The sequence below is a fragment of the Pseudorasbora parva genome, chromosome 21 (assembly GCF_024679245.1).
Source record: "Pseudorasbora parva isolate DD20220531a chromosome 21, ASM2467924v1, whole genome shotgun sequence".
Classification (NCBI taxonomy): domain Eukaryota; kingdom Metazoa; phylum Chordata; class Actinopteri; order Cypriniformes; family Gobionidae; genus Pseudorasbora; species Pseudorasbora parva.
In genome coordinates, this window is record NC_090192.1 from 21,901,478 (window position 1) to 21,916,367 (window position 14,890).

The 14,890-nt window shown below is 36.7% G+C and overlaps 1 protein-coding gene and 1 long non-coding RNA gene across 4 annotated transcripts in view; one reads left to right on the forward strand and one right to left on the reverse strand.

The window, feature by feature from the left end:
• Nucleotides 1-14,890, forward strand: part of ca10a (carbonic anhydrase Xa) — a 240,428-nt gene that overhangs the window by 126,256 nt on the left and 99,282 nt on the right. The gene's annotated exons all lie outside the window — the stretch shown is intronic.
• The window catches only part of LOC137055981 (uncharacterized), a 184,015-nt gene that overhangs the window by 5,472 nt on the left and 163,653 nt on the right, over nucleotides 1-14,890 (reverse strand). Inside the window, exon 3 of the long non-coding RNA XR_010900149.1 lies at nucleotides 5,953-6,059. This is a non-coding gene — a long non-coding RNA (uncharacterized lncRNA). The remainder of the gene's footprint in view (nucleotides 1-5,952; nucleotides 6,060-14,890) is intronic.

The window sequence follows — 14,890 nt, forward strand, 5'->3', positions numbered from 1 at the left end:
GATGACTCAGCTGAGACCATCAGGGTTCAAGAATGTAGCATTTATGGGTCAAGGTTAAGAGAAATTAGACAGTTGTTTGTGTTGTATGAGTTTTGTGCAAGTAGAACGGTTCACCTGAACTGGGGAATGATGAGTGCTGTCAATCAGCTTGAAACAGTGAATGTAATTCATTTTATGTAGCATGCGTCTTCGCAAACAAGTTTAAAGGGGCGGTCAAAAGCTATTTCCTGCATTCTTACTAGTTAAACGTATGACTGCATATGTTTGTGCCAAATACACTCCTTTAGGTTTCAGATACGTTTCTGAACTGTATGACGACATAAAGAGCGTAATTCCTTGTATGGGCACTTTTCCTGGCCGATGGATTGTGTGTGTGTGTGTGTGTGTGTGTGTGTGTGTGTGCGCGTGCTTGTGACTGTTTAGCTCCACCCACTGCATGCTTCCACAAGCTCTGCTTTTTTGGAAAGAATCATTACAGTGAATCAGTCTTAATTAATCTGATAAAACTATAGACTCTTCGGAGAAATAAATGATGCAATACCATTATAGGTACTCAAGAATAACACGATATTGCTGGAAACTGTGTGTGTTATGACCCCTTTAAATATTTTTTGGGTTAATGGTTGTTCAGTGGCTGATGCTGATATTGATTCCTAGATGCAATGCAGTTTAATGAAAGCAGCAAAGATTCACTAAAAATTACTTGCTCATTAATATTTTCTAGGGGTGTGATGCAATGTTCCCTCTCAATTATTTTCTCACTGAGCAAAACATATCTATTGGGCGGACATTTTGGTCACCTGAGCAAAAGCATTCTTTATACCAGACCTATATTGCATACGTAAACACACACACACAAAGTGGTTTCATCATGCAGTTATAACTTTTAACATTAATGTGCTCTTTTAGTTTGACTGAGGTTGTTTTTTTTACAGTGTTGTCAACTGTACAAATCTTCGCAAGAAAAACTATAAAAAAAAAAAATCTCCCCCAGCACAGTTACATTCTTTATAATAATATAATATGAAAAAATGAAGCAGTTACATTGAGATTGTTTTTATTGCTGACAGGCGGCATTAAACCATCAAACCTAAATGTTTGTTTATTGCTTATGAATTTCCAAGATTTTCTGTATCATTTGTATTTTTATTTTTCAATGGCAAGGATCCCTAAACAATCCCCTTGTGATGTCAATTCTTTATTAGGCTTACAATATAATATAATTATAACAGCCTATGATATAATATAAAAATTAATTTAAGTATTTAAACTGATATTATATCAGTTTAAATGCTTCAATTTGTTAAAAAAGGGAACTTTTGAACTTCTCTAAACATCTCTGAAACCCAAACCGCGCACACATCTATTTAAACTGACGTGTGTTACTGAGGTGGTTTGAGTTTACACTAACACTAGTGATGTATGTAACTGTAAATGTCTGTTTTGTACTGTGCTGTGCCCATTATCTGTTATTTCCACAACAAGCCACTCTTCTTTAAAACATTGACGTTTATTTCAACGTTCCACGTTGCCTCTCATCTATTTGGACCACAAAAATTACTCTCTGCCGCTCACACACAACATCATTCCCTCAATGAAACCTGTAAACCGCATTCACCGGTTCCAACACTATAGCGAAACTAACTCTATAGCGGTTGAACAGAGCACTGCAATTCATTTTGCATTTAAAGTACAATCAAATGGATTTTCTCCCCTCATTTCGCATCTGCCGTCTGCGCAGCATCACAAGTGCACAGTCGTGCACGCACTCCGCTTAGAGGGAACATTGGTGTGATGAAATTTCGTGTCACGAGATCTTACGAGACTAAACTGTGACGAGATTTGTTGTCATGGTGAAAAGCTGTCTCGTGTCATGTTGTCACGATCTGGTCGTGATGGAGTGTGAGGGTGAAGTTAGTGCCAACCCTGTTGTTTATGTTGTTATGTATGTTACCCATGTTTACATTACGCCTTCACTGTAGTTTTGCTTTTTATTGAAATAAAAACAATTTAATTCAGGTGGATAACAGTCGCTTCAATTCCATCAGCTCATCCATTACAGCTTTTCGAGTCGTACATCGCGTGTAGCACTGAAAACGAGACAAGGAGACTGACTCTACTGTGGCAAAAGATTTGTTGCCTTACAGAAACGTGAGACAATTGTCTTATATTTTAAATTGCACGTTCAGCACCAAGGCTCCCTATTCACAGAATACACACGATTGCAAAATTGAAAGTGAAAAGTAAACGGGAGCTCTCGTTCAAACGTGATTTCAAGAAGTTACCGCTGTTTGAAAGCGAATCCATGAGACATGCGAATATCTCCCAGTAGGAAAGCTTTCTGTGTACTTATAACCATCTGTTAGCTCTGTATCATGCTGGAAGTCAAATGTGGTCACTATTTGCACTTTGAACATTGAGTACTTTAATTATGGTTATTGTTTGCACTTAATATCTATGATCAGTTTGTGGTCAAAAGAAGCTCATGTACAGTTCTAAGGTCTGAAGAGACGATCGTACAGGAGAGAAGCCAGTCAGTGGAGTTTTTGGCAAAAACCCTAGCAGTGCTTGTTGTCTTTTACTGCATATGATAATTCATACTCAGAAAGTAAAACTGAATATACATTCATTACAAGACGATGAGTTAACATTTCAAATGCACCAGCAAACAATTTTTCTAGTATTTTAACTCATTGAGGATTTCTTAAAAAATACTATGTAAAAAAATCTTGTCCTGTCTCAGAAAATAAAGGTCTTGTCAGACCACTAATATTTACTAGCACCGTATTTTTTTTAATAAAATATTTTAATTCAATAACTTAAGTATTATTTTACAGTGTGCTTATTACTATGGTCATAATTGACATGTCAAATTTAACAAGTCAATTATGCATAATTACATGAAACTAACCCTCAACTGAATCCTACACTAACCCTATACTAAGTACATGATGTTAATTTGATATTACTCGGTTCTTAAATCTGTAATTACACAGTAAAAATGACACCTTAAAATTAAGTGTAACCATTTTTTTTTGTTGCCTCATTGGTGGAGTAGCCTGGCTTCACCCTTCTACATACTTCCGCTCAATTTTCAAACTCCATCTGGGATTGCAGTTATATTCTCTGGTTTTCTCCAGTCAAATTTTAACCGGGCTAATCAGCGAACGGAGGGAATGGCTGAGAACGATGACGCTGATGTCGTGCGCTAGTTTGAGTGGTAGTTCAGTAATGGCGGCAGAAAGAGATAAGACGTTCAAGCCGGAGCAAGAACAATCTTCCCTGAGTTTTGATGGTGGCGATGATGTTGTGGCCCTCCTCCCCACGGGGTTTGGGAAAAGTTTGAGCTCCGTTACTCCTGTTTCACACATACTCTGTTTGCAGTGCGTATGTGGTGCATATTTTTTTTCCTGTGTACCCATGTTAACCGGTTAGAGCTTTCACACTGCACATGGATGTGGCCCAAGTCTATTTTTTGCTGAGCTGTACGCATTGAATTAAAGTGACAGCGCATTGTTTGCATTAAAATAAATATGTATTGACGTGAAAATCAAGTAACTTCGCCACAGATGCGTATAATGTGAAGTCTACTGTTTCAAAGTCAACTCATGGCTTAATTGCCTCGGATAAAGCAAGGAAAAACACATTTAGGTAAATAAGCAGACATAATGGATAGCACTTGTCCTTTCTTGGAGGTGGAGAAACAAATTTCATGACGACCTGCAGGATTTCTTGTAAAAAGATTTTCAAACAAAAGAAAATACGAGAGTCAGCTGTTTTTGTCCTATTGTAAGTTTTAATTAATATGTTTAAATGTTTTTGCACTTGCATAAACACAGCGTAATGGCCAGACTGACTCTCTCTATACAAAAGAAATGTACGAGAGTCTGGTAGGACCAGGCTATTGGTGGAGCCTTTTAAATAACCTCTAGTGCAATTTTAGAAGCCTAAGAAGCTTAACAAAACATAAAATAAAAAAAAATCAAGGAATTAAAAAAAAAAGAATTGCAGTTACATTATACATTACATTGATGGTCCATGAATACACAATAGGACAATCTTAGCACCTCCGGGTTCACTGGAGTTTGAGGGTTTTGGCAATCTAAAGAAGTGTAAGTATCACTAAAAGTATCTATTTTACACTATTATTGCTGACATATTGCATGATAGTGTTGTCAGAATGAATCAGAAAAGGTTTAAGTCATACTTTAATTTAGTTATTTTCAGATTTAGTTCAGCTCGTGTCCGGAGATTCAGAAAGGGTTGGCTTTGGACAACTGAGTTTCTGGATGTTTCACCAGTCTTCAAAAAACAGCGTCTCTGCCTGCCACACTACGTTACATCAAACAAACTTTTCGACCGAGCTCCATTTATCCCAGGTCTCTCACACCATATGGCTGCCTGCTCTGAAATATCTGAAGCGCTTTTTCAGATCTGACAGAGAACGTACATACAGTAGATGTGCGTAACCCATATGCTTCTCAGAATGTGAGGAAATCTGGTGCTTTTTATCGTAAAACATCCCATGCGTCTTTGCACTCTGACTTTGTCACGTTTTTATTTTTTTAATGAGTAAACATACTTGGTCATTACTGAAAAAATTTGACCGTTCTGTTGTGTAAAACTTTTAGATAGCAGTTTAATTGTTTATGCAACTGGATGACATTAGCCATATTCATGCTGCTAAAATTACATCCTGTAGATGTTAGCAATAAGCATAAATCTCACTCAGTCTTAATAACAACATTGACAAACGGAACCAGTTTACTTTTTTAATGACTTATTGTGCAATATTCTTCAGTGCACATTATTCTAATGAGGGGAAGATGACACTAATTATTCATTTTAAAAAAATTATAATAATTTCGACATAACCAAGGACACATTGGCGGAGGTAAAAAGCAGTATTGCCGTAGCCCACATTTCACACTAGTTTCACTCCAAAATTTACATTACAAGTAAAATGTGTTAGGAATGCTTTTTCATGTTGCCTTTTAAGTGCTTGTTCATTGTCCTAACGCCCTCCAAACCTCTCGAGCGAAGGAAATCAGAGGCAGCAAGCACACCCAGCAGGACCCCTGTGCATTGTTGGGAGACTCAAATCCCCAGGCTTTGGATTATCTACGTGCTTAAACTGATTCAGGATCAGGGGATGCTAGTCACAGCTCACTAATCTCCCTGTGTTGGGTCAGAGGAAAACTCTCTGGAGTCAGTGAGCCTGCACTGTTTGGACTCCGCTGAGGGCTATTAATTCCCTTTCTTGCCACAAGCCTCTCTGTCAGGAATCGATTGTGCTGAGAAATTGACAGTGGAGGCTTCTCTACTCTGCCTAGCTTTCTCTTTTTCTCCTCTTGCTAATGTCTGCCTCTTCCTCACGTTCTCTATCCCCTTCTCTCTTTTACTTTTATTTATCTCTCTTTTTTTTGTGCACTGTGCCTCTCATCTCTCTTTGTCTCTCCCTCCCTAATTGACACCTTTGAGGTAGTTGTATATTGACTTCATCAAACCCAGTGTTCGAATTATACAGTGACTTTTATAGGGGGGGCTGTCTGTCTAAAAGAAGTCTCTGTAGGAAATGTTCAGGTCTCCTGTCATGCTGTCCCTAGAAGCACATCTAAACGTCAATTATCTGAAAACTTTAAGCAAAGCGCAAAACAAAACATCTAAAACGTGGCTACAAATGCTAAAATATTGTCTAAATAGTAAATCATCAAAGAATCCTGAAAAAAAGTTTTTTTTTATCACAAAATATTAAGCAGCACAACTGTTTTAAACACTTATATTGATATAGGAAATGTTTGAGCACTAAATAAACTTATGCACTAAAGCTTAATGCACATCCTGATTTTGCAGAGTTAGAAATTTAATCCTATCATATCCATATCCCTAACAATAAGTAATCCCTAAATTCAGAGGGAAATTATAGGTGAATAACACTGTAGATGCACTTACCCTGGTTGTAAGCCTAAAGTTGACATCAACTGTAAACAAGTCCCTCAGATCTGATTAGTTGATTGGATTTTGATCCAGGAACTTGGTGCGCTTGATGAAATCAGGTTCTGCGGAGGGGAATGACAGAAAATTCAGCTTTGCTATAACACCAATAAATTGCATTTTAAAATATATTAAAACAGTTTTTTTTTTAGTTTTTTTTTTTAGAATTTTTAAAATAAATGCACCCTTGATGAGCATAAGATACTTCTTTAAAAACAAAAACAAACTATTTTCCAACTCTTAACGCACTTCCCACCAGAGTTTTTAAAAAAAAATTTGCCAGCTACCGCTAGGGTTTTTGATAATTTTCACAAAAATGTGATGGCCCATAGAATATTTTCTTGTTGGAATATCTGAACATGCAATATATCAAAAGAAATATATATTCTTTTAAAGATATATTCTCTTATTTTAAACAACAAAAAACAAAAATGTTTAATTCTAGCTTCATGCTATTTTTTTTTTTAGCAGCACTTGAATATGAGTAAGTTTAATAAAAAAAAGCAACATTTTTAACAAAAAGCTGAGAAAATCACATTTTTGTCAAAGACTACATCAAGATCAGATTCAGAGAGATGATCAAACACAGATGGTGTAGGTCCAGTCCATCAAAACCCCTAATGCTTACACAGTCCTGTAGCTCGTTCTGGGTCGACATTTTATTCAGTAACATTAGGCAGTTTTGATTAATATGCTCTTTAATGTTAACAATCACATTGTTTTACAAATGCACCTGCTTACTTACGATTGCTTGTTTTATTGCCTCTTCTTCTCCTGTGTTTTGATCAGGAGATTATGCACTCATTCAAAAGATGTCTAACAGCACACTCAAGCATCTAAGAGTGAAAACACGGAAAAATCTGTGTTTGGCAGGGATCCCTTTTTTCACAAATAATGGAAAATTCCGTGTTTGGCGGGGAAAGAGTTAACAGAATTGGGTATATGGTAATGCAGTAAATTTGATTTAACATGTTATAATTAACATTGTTGCAAATTAAACAAAGCTATCAGTAGTGTGACCAAGTGTTAGGGTTTTTCTATAAATGACACAAATCATCAAAATCTTTTTTTTTTTTTTTTTTACTGAACAGGAGTAAAGAGTTTAAAAATAGCTGCTTTTCATGTTAGATTAATTTTATGTTAGTTAATGGTTTAAAATATCTACTGGGTGGTGGTTGATTTGACATCCCCAAAGTGCCCACATGTCCACCCCATGCTGTAGTTAATGTTGCAGTGTCCTTACAGCATGGCTCTGTTAGCCCACTCTGGTGGGTGACAACTGTCTGTCTGCATAAAGCATCTTTCACCACTGTCAGCCATTCAAAATGAGGTATTCTGATTGAGTTATGCCTTCTTTCCTCTGTCTCACAAAGCACATGCAATAAGAGCAGCACATGGCACAGGCTGCAGGAGAACACTCAAGTGTTTTCATGTCCATAGCTGAAGCTCAATTTCCTCCTGTGCAGCCTTTACAGAGAGTGCCTTGAGAGGAAATATGAATGGAGCTCTCATAAAAGTCCTTCACACGCTGAGAGAAAAGGAAATATCGCGCACACATGCATGCACGATCCCACACACTTGGACTCAGATGGAGGAGAAACGCAACAGCAGTCTGAGAAACCAAGTGTGACAAGTGAAATTAGGACATGAAGTTTGCATCAAAGCACAGCTGAACAAAGCTCGGGTCTTGCAGTGAAAGTGTCCTTCACCTCTTCAAGTCAGTGCAGAAAGCACCAGGGGCCACTGTTAGTGTATGCTTTGATCTTCTACCACTCCAAACTTTATCCTTAGTGACAATAATAATGATGTTTGGTAAAAAATACTTTTATTTTTTTAGTACTGAAGTGCACTGTATTGAGAAACAACAACCAACTAAATCAGTGTAATCGTGAAGTCATTTGGTCCAAGTTTACCCAAACATAAGGATGTAATTCACTAAGAATGTATAGCGTGTGCTGTGTTAGCACTAGATTCACCACAGGAGTTATGTAAATCAGATAAGCGCACAATTGCTGCCAAAAAACCTGTGCTGAATGCAATTTTCACAACTCTGCTTACCATTGTGCAGACCCAGTTCTGAGTTGTGGAAAATGGAGCTCATTTAAAATCCAGAATGTGTGCAACTACACCAATATCTGGTTTCTGTGTGTTTTATAATGCTTTTATTCATCATTTGATCTTTTTTTGATGTATTACTGCTGTCATGATAGACAATGTACACTTACATCTCTTTTGAAGGCAGCAACTATAGTGGCTGGTCAAGTAAATTTGTAAGAGGTTATGTATAATATTCCGAAATATTGTAGTTATGATTTATAGGCACAATAACTAAGCGGAAGTAATTTTTTACAAGTGGGAAACTTCTCATTGATATCCGAGTAGCATTTCTACATGAAACGTTCTGTCCACAGCTTTGTGAAGTGTTTTTGTCCACAGTGCTTTTTTTCAGAAATATATATATTTTTTTCAAAATTTCAAAATGTGAGGAATCACCTTTCTAAAATATCAAACATCAGTGTATTTTCATGTATGAGTGCTTGTGGGGAAAAATATTAAGCATGATGTTGTAAAGACAGCAGACATTTCTACGGTCCTAAAGTCAAGTCAAAAATTATTCAGATATATGCGAATTATTTACTTTGTATGTTAAAAGCGTATATTTTATCTAACTTTTTAATCAATTCATTATTTCTTAGATCAATCTTGGATATAGTATACCATGGTATGTATACCATAGATAAATAAATCATATAGCTTGAGTAAAAGTATGCCGATTTAAGCTCTTACTGTATATTTATCTATCTCATTCTTGTTTGTTTGTTTTAGTTTGTGTACCTGAGTCATTTGAATGAATCCATCTTGAATGCATGAAAATTCGTAATAACAGCTTCCCAACTGAAGCACACTTGAGGCTGCATATGACAGGTTTTTGAGCTAAAATACTTCGTGCTAAAGTGCCGCTGTTTAGTGAATCCGGCCCAAGTGTCTCATCAGATAATAACTCTAGTGAGGCTCTTCTGAAAGTTTCTAGAATGCAACAGATTGCAATAGACGTGCTTCAGTTAGTGGGGAAAAAATGCATTTAGTTATTTAAATGTGTAAAATTGTGTGAGGTACCGTCGGTTTCCACTACTTTGTATTCCTGCGCTTATTGAACTTGCATGTCTCTCGTTCAGATTTGCCTTAGTTGGCATGCTGAAGAAAACAGGGTTAAGTTTAGACATAAACACTCCATCTAAATGGAATTGCCAGCTCCCATTACCTAGAAACGTATACCTCTTACACCTTTCCCTGATGGAGTCTGGTAATACATGCTACTGGAGCACTTTAGAGAGTGTGTTTGTGAGCAGAGAGAGTGTATTATGGCACACACACTTTCGATGTCTTCTGTGATCTCTAATACGCATGACCTTGACGTTGAAAAGAGAAAGAAAAAACAGCAGCAGGCCCTCCCTCTATTCTTTTACCAGCCGCTTATGGTTGAAATATGAATAATAGATTTTTGTTTCTTCTCTTGTTATCTGTTAAGTATGCTCCATGTCTCACTCACATTCCATCAGATAATCTTGGAAACATGAGAGTATGTGATATGATGGCTGATATTGGGGGCTTTTGAATACAGCAGTGTTGTTTGGTATACAGTATCTTTGCTTGTTAAGTGGTTCTCCCACACAAAACTGTAATGTAAACCTTTTCAGGCCTCTCACCATAAATGTTGTGGCTTGACGAATTGCAGCAATATGAGCCTCAAAGTGCATTCTTGATAGCTTTTATCTAAGTTTGGACTAAGTGCACACTCAAAGATCAAGCCAGACATGGAAATTTTGAATTGAGAGCAGGGATGTCTGGTAGAATTAGGGCGGAAGTGTATATATGTTGATGAAAAAGCAAGGACTGGGATAATAATTGTATGTGCTCAGAATAAGTGATGGGAAGTCTGTTTCTTTTCCGGAGACTGGTTCTTTCAGACAGTTCCTTTGTAATTAAAATGGTGTAACATTTTTTTATATATCACTGGTTCGTTTATGTAATTACGCAATGAAGTCTCACATATGCGGTCTATTATTAAAGCACCCAATAATGATGTGAAACACGTTTTACATGTCTAGAGCATATAAATTGAATAAAATAGTCGACCTTTTACATAAACCATGAGAAATCATAAAAAACACCTTTCATTTCTCGCCTCATTTGAGTCAACTGTATCAGCAGCTCATAGTTTCTTCGTTTCTGTCCAAACTGTTTCCTCAGTACAATGTGCTGATGACCCAAGAACTGTTGAAAACCAGTAACCAACTCTTGACTCAAAAGAACTGCTGTCAGTGGACTGCCATTGACTCGGGTACTACTTCCATCAGATCACTGTTATATTTCCAATATGTTTTATTTGATATACTCTATGCTTTTCAGCAAAAGACATCAGAATGTATTAAACTGTTGACAGACAGACCACGTACAAAACCAGATTCGGAAAAAAGTTGGGACTGTACAAATTGTGAATAAAAACAGAAAGCAATGATGTGGAATTTTCAAATTTCAATTTTATTCAGAATACAGCATAAACTAAATTTAATAAAAACTAAAGTAAATTTATAATTTTAAGGTGAAAATAAGTTGATTTTAAATTTCATGGCATCAACACATCTTAAAATAGTTGTGACAAGGCCATGTTTACCACTGTGTGGCATCTCCTCTTCTTTTTACAACAGACCTTTCAGCATTGATGGTGCCTTTCCAGATGTGTAAGCTGCCCATTCCACACACACTCATGCAACCCCATACCCTTACATAGTGTCCCAATTTTCCAAAAAGAACTTCAAATTTGGATTCATCTGACCACAGAACAGTTTTCCACTTTGCCACAGTCCATTTTAAATGAGCATAGTCCCAAAGAAAATGCCTGCGCTTCTGGATCATGTTCAAATGTGGCTTCTTTTTTGACCTATAGAGTTTTAACCGACAAAGGTGAATTGTGTATTGTGTTAACCGACAGTGTTTTCTGGAAGTATTCCTGAGCCCATGTTGTGATTTCCATTACAGTAGCATTCCTGTATGTGATGCAGTGCTGTCTATAGGCCCGAAGATCACAGGCATCCAGCATGGTTTTCCAGCCTTGACTTACTCACAGAGATTGTTCCAGATTCTCTGAATCTTTGGATGATATTATGCACTGTAGATGATGATAACTTCAAACTCATTGCAATTTTTCTCTGAGAAACTCCTTTCGGACTTTGCTCCACTATTTTTCGGCACAGCATTGAGGGAACGGGTGATCCTCTGCCCATCTTGATTTCTGAGAGACACTGTCACTTTGAGAGGCTCTTTTTATACACAGTCATGTTGCCATTTGACCTAATAAGTTGCAAATCGGTCTCCCAGCTGTTCCTCATATGTACATTTAACTTTTCCGGCCTCTTATTGCTACCTGAATGTGTAGCTCTCGTGAAATCCAAAATGAGCCAATATTTGGCATGACATTTCAAAATGTCTCACTTTCAACATTTGACATGTTATCTATATTCTATTGTGAATAAAATATAAGTTTAAGATTTGTAAATTTTATTCATTTTTTAATTCATAATTTGTACAGTGTCCCAACTTTTTTGGAATCGGGTTTGTAAGCATATAGTCATACACATGTCAGAAATAATATGATAATGGGAAAACAAATCCTGACAAGAATAAAATATTGAAATTTGAAAATTCCACATTGCATTCTGTTTTTATTCACAATTTGTACAGTGTCCCAACTTTTTTGGAATCGGGTTTGTAGAAATTAAAAACATGCTCATGGAAAAGGTGGTAATCATTGTATGAATGAACTGCATTAATACATTGATAGGATGAGCAAAATGAGCATCACATCACTGACCATTTTTCTTAAATAAAATTAACACAAAGAATGTGTAATCAGCTCATAAAATCAATTTTAAGACATTATTTATTTGCCTCATTCCATAAACATTTCTCTAGATCTGCAATGCATTTCTGAAGGCAGTCAAATTTCATGTCATATGAATGTTGTGGATAGATGAGTTGAGGATGATTGATTGAAGAAAGAAAGACAGGCGTTTAGAAAAAAAGAAAGATTGAATTGGAGGTAAATTGGCCTTTTGTTCGGCTAAAAGCTTTGACCTTTGAGCCTTCGTTGGCAGACTGATCTGTTGACACCGCTGATAGGTTGCAATCATACCAGGAGTGTCCCTGAAATAGCACTGTCTGTGTGGTGGCCCTTCTCCATCATTAAATCCTGCTAAAGGTCGGAATGTGAACTTGACTGTCCCAAACAGATGACTTAGCAATGCGATTTAAAGCAGCCTTGTTTATGGGGCAAAGTTTATCTGTCCTGAATTCCCACAACACAGCTACTAAAGTAAATACTACATAAACCAGGTCATATTTGCAGTCACATCCATATTTGTTTCCTCGATTCAGTTCTCCAGTTCAAGTTTTTTATATTTTATTTTTTATTTTTTTGGTTGACAACAGCATTCAAACATGTGTCCAGAAACTTGGAAACATTTCCCCTCTTTATATACGGATTTTCTTTTACATTATATTTCTTGTATTCTCTGTTGAGCTGAGGTGAATCGTTCGTTCTGAATGAACAGTAATTAATGTTGCAAGTGCTCTCTTAAACCTCCCAGAGAATAAAGCAGATCTCTCTAGTCTAGTTGCACTTTGAGGAACCTCCACACGGCTTTGTTTTCAGCCATGAGTCCAAGGCTGTGAGCACAGGGTACTGCCTATTAACCCAGCAAATGCAGCAAAAATGAAAGCATACTGAAACGAGAAACTGCTTTGATTGTAAAGCCGAGCATCATAATGTTCACATCCATTTGAGTGCTGTCGGAAAAGCTTTAATCTAATTGGGTACGTGTGTATGGGCACATGCAATGACATTGATGTTTTTCCTTCTTTTTGTGTTTGTGCATTGACTCTTGACCTCGAACAAAAAGCTGAAGGATATGAGGTTGTCCCGACTTTGATGCTTGACTATATTGACAGAAAGAATATTGCAGCTCAGTTTGTTCTACTCTTCAGTGTATATATAACCGTTCACATCAAAGGAAGAGCACAGGGTTGGATGATGAAACCGTTGTGTCAGAGGAGTCATGAAACCATCTCATTCCATTGTGTTTACTTTGGAGAAGTGAGTGTCTGTCCTCTTGCTGTTCTTATTGCTTCCCCCTTGCATTGTTTATGGCATGTTATTAGTGGCACTCACAGTTTGAATGACAGCTGGGTGAAGCCAGCTCAAATACTGTTTTAGTATTGATGGAGATGCCAAGCGGCCAGTATAAACAGACACTCGGACCGGCCCTGGAGAACTGAAGAGTGAGGCAGAATTGATGTGCACGGTGGGTTAGCCTATGTTATCAGCTTTACTTGTTTGATTTATGGAAGCTAGCCATCCAGCTCTACAGAGGCTGTGGGGTTAGATTGACTGGTTGAGATGACCTGAAATTATTAGAGAGGATTGGCTCTATTTGTACCTCTGGTGAAGGGGAGAATTATAAAACAATAATGATTTTTACAGAGGTACTCGTGTGTACTGAAGTCTGGTGAACAGTCTTTTTCCCCTTTGAATCCCATTAGTCTATCCGCCCACAAAACAAACCTCATCCTGCAAGGCCACATAAAGAAATGTGTAAAGAGGCTTGTGAATGGGCTTTGTAAATGTTTCAGAATGTCTGGCTATTAGGGCTGAAACCGTTCCCATAAAAAAATTGGAACTGCATGGTTTACCACCCACGGTTCTGTGCTACGGTTCATCTCTGTGTCCAACGACAGCTCTGAAAATATACATTTTAAATGTGTTGGAATTGTAAGCTGTCCATTTTTAAGAGTCATTAACATACTTGGCCGTACAGGTCAAGCTGCAAATTTATGTACCAAGATGCAAATATAATTCTGAGTGTAACTGATGCAGTCAAACTCCATGTGCTTTAATATTTGTGTATGTGTGCTGCTTTTAACTTGCATATCATTTTTACTTAATTTATTGTGTGTGTGTGTGTGTGTGTGTGTGTGTGTGTGTGTGTGTGTGTGTGTGTGTGTGTGTGTGTGTGTGTGTGTGTGTGTGTGTGTGTGTGTGCCCGCGTGCATTTATACTGTATGCGTATATATAGTGTTTATGGCTAGTTCATGCTTGTATGTATGAATGTATGCTCTATATACATACACATACATAGACTGTATATTTGCCAGTATGTCTCATTTGATATACTCTATTACATAATTGCATGCTTACACACACACACACACACACACAATTTTTTAAATGTTTTTACAAGTCTCTTATGCTCACTAAGACTGCATGTATTAAAAATACAACACCATAAAACAGGAACATTGTGAAATATTATTAATGTAAAAAAAAACTATTTGAATTTTGTTTTCTGTTTGAATATATTTTAAAATAAAATGTATTTGTGATGCAAAGCTGCAAAGTTTTCAGTATCATTACCCCAGTCTTCAGTGTCACATGATCCTTCAGAAATCATTCTAATATGATGATTTCCTGAGAACAATTTCTTATTATCAATTTTTTTATTTTATTTTTTTTATTCTTTGATGAATAGAATGTTTAAATGAACAATATTTAACTGAAATAGAAAGATTTTGCAACATTGTACAAACGTTTTGGGTCGAGAATAAAAATTTTGGGGGAAAGAACTTAAGGAAACTTAAAGAAGTTAATACATTTCAGCAAGGATGAATTGATCAAAATTGACTGTATTGATATAATGTTGCAAAAGCTTTGTTTCAGATAAATGGCAGTCTTATGAACTTTCTATTTATCAAATAATCCTGAAAAAATTGTAAACAACTGTTTTCAACATTGCAAATAATAATAAATATTTCTTGAGCAGCAAATCGGCATACTAGAATG